This window comes from Amaranthus tricolor, chromosome 15 (genome assembly GCF_026212465.1).
Source record: "Amaranthus tricolor cultivar Red isolate AtriRed21 chromosome 15, ASM2621246v1, whole genome shotgun sequence".
Classification (NCBI taxonomy): domain Eukaryota; kingdom Viridiplantae; phylum Streptophyta; class Magnoliopsida; order Caryophyllales; family Amaranthaceae; genus Amaranthus; species Amaranthus tricolor.
In genome coordinates, this window is record NC_080061.1 from 7935508 (window position 1) to 7943757 (window position 8250).

Below are 8250 nucleotides of genomic sequence, written 5' to 3' on the forward strand. Positions count from 1 at the left end.
TAAGAGCTCTGGTCTAAAAATAAAGCATATTGAAATTTTAAACTTTTTCAATATATGAGGTAACTGAGTTTTAATGAAATGGAACACAATGGCTTTTAATGAAAACAAGAATTTCAATCATATCACTAAATAATGGAGGAAGAACACGTTGAATGGAAGAGGAAAGGGCTATTGAGTTTTAATAAAATGGAACAGGGGTAAATTGGTATTTTTCATACTTAACGGAATATTAACGTTTTTCCTTTCATAATGTTATTGTAGTAAATTGTTCAATAGTTGTGTGCTATTTTGTGAAATTTTTTTTAAGAATTGCTACTACTCGCTTTTTGTAATAGTTGATGCTTACCATATAGAATATCCCTTAAATTAAAGTAAAGGAAAGATACCTGATAGGTTGATTCTGTAAAATCCAATCATCGTCAATATAGTGTGTTGTCACAGTCATGTACACTTTTTTTTATTGCTGCAAGTCCACATGTCACTATTGAAAGCAATCCTAATTTGTTCCCGGTAGAACTTTTTCCAACCTACGCCTTTCTTCATTGTAACCCAAAATATATCGACTTTTATGGTGTTTCTTGAGATCACTTTAAAATCAGAATTCAAACTATATGAGTATCTTTTAAATCTAATATGATCAACCATAGCAAGAGGAATATAGGATACTCATGATTCACAATCATGCTAAGTTGTTGTTTATCTACATAGTTTTTGACTTTCAAACATCTCTTTATATGATTCTTTAGGTATGTGGTTCTATTTATACCACAACCAGCAAACAACCTCTTACAACCACTATATTTTGTTTTTATTTCTTTATTGACTTATACTCGAATAAAATGTTTCCATACAACAAAAATAAATTTTCTATTTGTATTACCAATAATATAACTCTCTCCACATTCAACATCTTTAATATTTTCCAAATTAATTATTGAAGTAGCACAAGTTGTAAGAGTAGAAAATTCATTCTCAAAGTCCAACCCTATTTAAATAAAAAAAACAATAGTAAATTAGATATTTTTGTAAATTATTTATCTCAAAGTCCATCTCAAAGTCCACATCCAACATTTATCAAGATTAACCCTAAGATTCAACATCGAAGGATCGATGTGCATTACAATCGGCAATCGGCACAGTACGTGGAACAATACAGTCGGCTTTCTTTGCATAACAGAATCGACACTCGGCAGACTTCTTGCTGTGATTAACCAAACTGTTTTTCAAATTAATCAAAAAGCTTTGTCTTGTGGAGCTATGGAAGGGATGCACTATGAAGCAGTCAAGCAAGTGAGCAACGACTGTGTGAAATCAGAATTCAGAAGTTTAAGTCAACTTCTTATTTTTATGATAAACTTAATCTAGGGCTAAGATTGAAACCATTTGAAATTAATGGTTGAATATCTAAAATCCTAAGAGGTAAGTAATTGGTTATTAAAAATTTATAAGGACTGATGAAGTGGACATCATCAAAACCGTTTTGATCAGCTAGTTAAGGTTGCAACCCCATAAAAAAAATTCAAGAAAGTAGTATCAAGGACTTGCTGTCGTCACCTGTTGTTAAATATGGATAATTAATCACACTTTCATATCACTAGGCTATAACATTCACAATTGTTAATTTATACCTTTAACATAATTAATAATACTTTAAAAGAGCAATTACAATTAATGACAATTAAAGGAAGAAAATAAATTCAAAACACCATTCATTTTTTGCGGAAATGAGTGGGAAATGGAACTTAACCAATACAAGATGCCAACAACATTCTTGTTGGTAAATTTTTTGGCGGAATGAATTTTATTTTCGGTGGTAATGGCGGAAAATGAAAACTTGCCAACATCATTCTTATTAGTAATTTTTTTAAAAATACATTTAATATATATATATATATATATATATATATATATATATATATATATATATATATATATATATATATATATAATTTCTAGTATGATAAAACCATTAAACAAATATAAGTGTGTTTTTGTTACAAAATTTTGTTACATTCTTGTTATTATGATTTTTAAAGTGCTATCTTGTTACATTATTAATAATATCAATTGCTAGTATGATAAAATCACTCAAAACAAATATATAATTAAAATTTTAGGATTGTGCAATGGGAGATTTTTTTTAAGGAAAAATTACCGTGAATGATCTACATTTTGTTAATTTTCTTATGATAATACTAACTATTGATTAACCATGAATAATATACCAACTTAGGGGGGGCATTTCTTAGAATAATACTAACTTTAGTTTATTAACTAATTTACCAATTTTTTGTCGTCTTATAATCACATATATTTTGCTTTTTAACATTTTAGGAATTTTCTAGGAAAACACCCCTTAAGTTCGTATTATTCATGGATAATCAATAGTTGATATTATTGTAGGGAAATCAGTAAAAAGTTATATTATTCACAATAATTTTTTTTTTAAAGATAGAAGTTGGATGGACAAAAGGCTTATTAATAGGGCATATTCATTTTGGCCTGTTATAATGATACCATACAATCTTCTATACATGAAGACATTGTACATGTTCTTAATAGTAATCGTGTCGAGGCCTGGCAATTTGAAGCACAACATTGATATTTACCTTTAACCTTTGATAGCCGAACTGAAGTTATTGTGGAGTCAAGTTGTCGCGACCTTTGATGTATCCATGAAGCAGAACTTTAAGCTACATGCAATGTCAATGTAGTAATTAGTGACTTTCTAGCATATGCAATGTTGTCGGGGTGGAGTATAGTGGGAAAAACTACATGCCCACATTACATGGATAATAAACATAGCTGAAAGGTATGTTGGTTTAACAGTCTTCGAAAGTTCTTGCCTGATAATCACCGTTCCAAAAGAATAAGAGGAATTTCAGATTTGGCGAAAGAGAGAACGGGCCTTCGCCTTGTATTTGCATTGGCACAAAGTTATTTGATGAATTGAACCAATATTAGGTGTGCATGGTGTATCAGGATTCAGGACGATGCATTGAATTATAATGACACATGGTCTGTACACTAGTGGTTGGAAGAAGAAAAGTATATTTTGGGAACTGCCATATTGAGCTACTAACATGATTCGACTCTGTCTTGATGTGATGCTCATGGAAAATAATTACTTTGACAACATATTCAACACAATTACCGGATGGTTATGATCCCGATTTGACAAGGAACATGCTTCTCGAAAAGCAACTGATAATAATGGAGTGTGCGTTACATTGGCTGATAACAGTCCCGATGAATATGCCTATACAGTCGTTTAGAAGAGATTTTAGAGCTTGTAACTCTGGAATGCCTATAAGAGGGTGACATTGTTCAAATGTCACCGGTATAATCCGACTCATACTGAATTTGGTCATAGTACAAATGTTCATGATGATAATTTTATTCAAGTATACAATAAAACTAGTTGACATTCACATACTTCGGTAGTAGTTTATTAATTTTCTTTAGGTTGTTTAAGTTTTTTATTTGTTGTGGTGTGTTATGTTTTTTAAAATGACGATGAATTTTAATTGTTTTTTTTTCTATAAAATTTGTTTAAGTTTGTTTATTTCAGTATAAATAATATATATATATATATATATATATATATATATATATATATATATATATATATATATAATAAAATAAAAAAGGGTTTTTCTCACTTATATCCACGTACTTTTAAAAATTCTCAGCTGTACCCATTAAATTTACCAATTCTCAATTGTACCCAATAATTAGTAGGGTTTTTGTCACTTATACCCACGTACTTTTAAAAATTCTCAGCTGTACCCAATAAATTTACCAATTCTCAATTGTACCCAATAATTAGTAGGGTTTTTCTCACTTATACCCACGTACTTTTAAAAATTCTCAGCTGTATCCAATAAATTTACCAATTCTCAATTGTACCCAATAATTAGTAGGGTTTTTCTCACTTATACCCACGTACTTTTAAAAATTCTCAGCTGTACCCAATAAATTTACCAATTCTCAATTGTACCCAATAATTAGTAGGGTTTTTCTCACTTATACCCACGTACTTTTAAAAATTCTCAGCTGTACCCAATAAATTTACCAATTCTCAATTGTACCCAATAATTAGTAGGGTTTTTCTCACTTATACCCACGTACTCATGTTGGTAGTTGAAGCTGTTCAAACTTTGATCTTGGCTGACTTTTGTTACTATTACATCAAAAGGTAATTAAGCTTATTTTTTGAACTAATAACTTTTACGTTTCGTTTTATTATTGGTATTAGAACGTGTAAATGATAATAAAAATTTAAGCTAAATTTGCAAGAAAAAAACACGTGAAGGCTATTGATCATACTTGTCTTACTCTAGTAATCATTTTTTTTTATAAAATTCAGTAAAATATTTGTAGGAAAATAGTAACCACATGTGATCTCATATCGAAGAATTAGAGAGGATTAGACAAGTATATAAACTTAATGGACTACTCCTTTTACTAATTGATTTTAGGATGAAATTTATCGCACTTGTGTGCAATCAGCTCTCATGAGAAATTTATCAACACTTAATTGTAGATAAAACTTACATCGCCTTGAAAATAACATATTACGAAAATTTACTCAAAAAGTCATTTTATTACCGTTGTTTAGTATTTACCATCAAATGGGCCGTTAAAGTCGCTACAATATAATACTACTGGTAATTCTAAAAAAAAATTCAAAAAATATTACTTACGCCTTAAATAAATCTAACTAACTGTTGTTAAGTTGTCATTAAAAAATGATTATTGTTGCTAAATTAATAATAATTATTGGGTACAATTGAGAATTGATAAATTTATTGGGTACAACTGCGAATTTTTAAAAGTACGTGGGTATAAGTGAAAGAAAACCTACTAATTATTGGGTACAATTGAGAATTGGTAAATTTATTGGGTACAGCTGACAATTTTTAAAAGTACGTAATAAACGCAAAAACGCTGCCTCTAAACGCTCTCGGATCTGCCTCCCTAAAAATCAAACGCTCCCAATTCTCCCTCTCAAACGCTTGCACTCACCCACCCTCAAGCCTCTCAAACTCGGTTCACCACCTATCCCACGCCATAATTGTTGCCGGAAACCGCCACTCCCACGCCATCATTGCTGCCTCTAATCAACATTCTACTGTTGAAGGAACCCAGCAACCCGCAACGCACCCAGCAAACGAGAGACTGCTGACATTTTGTGAGTTAATCTCCCCATTTTGATTCTTGTTTAAAACATTCAATTATGAGTTATGATTAATTTTTTATGTTGAAATTTGTTGTGGGTAGTAGTAGATTTGTGTTCTAAACTATAAGATGTGGTTAGTAATGGAAATTAGGGTTGTGAGAGTAGTAATTACTGAGTTTCTGTCGACATTTTGTTGTGGGTAGTAGTAGATTTGCCTTAATTACTGAATTTCTTTTTTTATCGATGAAAATTACTGAATTTCTCGTCTTTGTGTTTTGGTTAGTTATAACTAATGATTTTTGTTCGAAATTTGTTTATGTTAGCTATGGAAATTACTGAATCTCTCATCTTTGTGTTTTGCCCTAATTGTACTAAAGTTTTTCTTTGTTTGATTTGTAAATGTACGCTCCTAGTAGTTTTTCGCCTACGAATTTGAGGTATGAGGTATAATTGTTGCTTATAATTGTAGATAAAAAATGGCTAAAGATTTTAAAAATACTATGATGGAGAAGAAAAACTGATAATGGATATAAATAAAAAATGGTTAACGAAAGAAAAAGAGTTAAAAGAAAATGAGAAAGAAACTGGTGAAAAGAAACTGAAGAACAATATATCAGTTTATAGTAGTAGAAAAAAAGGTAGGTTAAGGAGAAGCTAGAAGGAAAAAGTGATGGAAAATGAAGATACAGGAAAAAGTGGGAGGAGGAAGTTAAGAAAAACACGTATAAAATTTAGGGTTTTAATTACTAATATTATTTTTTTATTTTATTTATTATTATTATTATTATTATTATTATTATTATTATTATTATTATTATTATTATTTCAAATCATTGTAATTCATTTTATTCGAAAATCATAATTTAGATATTAAATATATTTATTATTTTTACTTTTATTTATTCTTATTTTTTTAATTATTTATTTATTTATATATATATTTTTTTAAAATTAGAAAATAAAACTGTATTTCAGTTGGAAAATCTTAATTATTATATGAAATATATTTATCATTGTTATTTTTATTTATTTATTTATTTATTAATTTATTTGTTTTGAAAATATCTGAATATTACAGTCCATCTGCGAATCGGACTCGGATATATAATCGGATCAGAGTCGGATATTTTTTCTCGTATTCAAATCGGATTAAATTTCTCGGATCAGGTAGGATCAGGGGCGATTTCGAATTGAATTGTCATTCCTAATGGGGAGGCAACTGATTTGGAAAGAGGGGAATGGGATCGTGTACTTGACCCGTCTTAACCTGGTCGGGTCATGGGCCACAAAAATAATGAATTAATTGCGAATTAGAGCCTTTAAATTTAAGACTATTGCAAATTATAGCCTTAATGTTTATTTTTTGCGAATTACGGCCTCGAAAGTATCAGAGTGTACATCATTCAAACCAAGTGACCATTGACCAATTGACCAGCCTAAATGACAGTTGACCATTACTAATTACCTTTGACTTTTGTTGACCACCCCTAATCACCTTTGACTTTTGTTGACCACCCCTAACCACTTTTGACTTTTCTAATTGGGATAACATTTTCGAAAATGCGATCAAAACAAGTACTTATTTGCCTATCTTTCGGCACATAGACCGAAAAAGATATTTAACTGCTTTTTTACCTATCATAACGATATTTTTTCAAGAAACGGACATCGCAATTATCCTTATGGGGTAACTCTTTCGGAAATCCGGTCGAAACAAGTACTTATTTTCGAAAGTTACCTCATAAGAATAATCACGATGTCCGTCTTTGGAAAAAATATAGTTATGATGGGTAAAAATGACGTTAAATATCTTTTTCGGTTTACGTGTCGGAAAATAGGCGAATAACTACTTGTTTCGACCAGATTTTCGAAAAGGTTACCCCATAAGGATAATTGCGACACCCGCTTTTTGAAAAAATATTGTTATAATTGGTAAAAATGACGTTAAATATCTTTTTCGGTCTACGTTTCGGAAAATAGGCAAATAAATACTTTTTTCGACCGGATTTTTGGAAAAGTTCTCCATTAGGCTAATCGCGATGTCCGTTTCTTGAAAAAATATCGTTATGATGGCTAAAAACGACGAAGTGCTAAAATACAGGGGTACTATCGATAATTAAGAAAAGTCAAAGGTGATTAGGGATGGTCAACAAAAGTCAAAGGTGATTAGTAATGGTCAACGGTCATTTATGCTGGTCAAAGGTCATGTGGATTGGTCAACAATCACTTAGCTTGAATGGTGTACACTTTGATACATTCAAGGCTGTAATTCGCAAAAAATAAACATTGAGGCTAATTCGCAAAAATCCTAAACTTGAAGGCTTTAATTCACAATTAATTTTAAAACAATACACTAAAAATTGATATTAATAATCCAACCTTTTTCCTATCCGCTATGAATAATCTCAACTTTAGATTGTTTTTTAATAAACCAACCTTTACTCTTAGTTTGTTGTCAGCATTCTAATAGGGTATGCAAATAGCAAATTAAAGGTCAAGGTTGAATTATTATAAAATAAAAGGTTATGCTGATAGCAAACTAATGGCAAATGTTGAATCATTAAAAAAAACGTTTAAAGGTGGGATTATCCACAACAGATGAGTGAAAGGTTAGATTATTAATATCAATTTTTCAATAATATATCTACTGATGCTTAGATTTGAATCCCGCAGGCAACATTTTTTTTTCAAATTGTTTTTTGAGTTTTTGTGTTTTCCAAATAAACCCTAAATCATTATTTATGGTCACTCCCTAACTCCGGTAACTCTGAAACCTCCTCCAGTCCTCCTCCCTTCCTTCGACAGTCGCCACTTCTTCTGCCGGCCGCCTCCACAAATCCACCGTGAGATTCAGCCGCTGGGTAATTGTTCTTGGCTCCTTCTCGCTTTTAATTGTTTTCTCAGTTATTTTTTTTTTGTTGTTTTTTTGATAAATTATTTAAATTGACTGAATAAAGGAATGTACAAGATATTAATTTGGGGGGGATCAAGGGTTAATCGAAAGAATGAATAAGCAAAGGTTGTTATAAAAGAGTCTAAAGCATAGTTGATTGAAGCCTATGCGTATG

The 8250-nt window shown here is 30.5% G+C and overlaps 1 protein-coding gene across 8 annotated transcripts in view; it reads left to right on the forward strand.

The window, feature by feature from the left end:
• The first annotated feature begins 4931 nt into the window (after positions 1-4931).
• Positions 4932-8250, forward strand: part of LOC130801839 (origin of replication complex subunit 3) — a 23510-nt gene continuing 20191 nt past the window's right edge. For 5 of the 8 annotated variants that reach the window (XM_057665752.1, XM_057665751.1, XM_057665750.1 and 2 more), the window contains exons 1-3: positions 4947-5194; positions 6261-6349; positions 7966-8043. The gene's annotated coding sequence lies outside the window, so the exon portion shown is untranslated. Of the gene's footprint in view, positions 5195-6260; positions 6350-7965; positions 8044-8250 lie in introns of all 8 variants that reach the window. The other 3 variants (XM_057665756.1, XM_057665757.1, XM_057665755.1) reach the window with 2 other exon arrangements.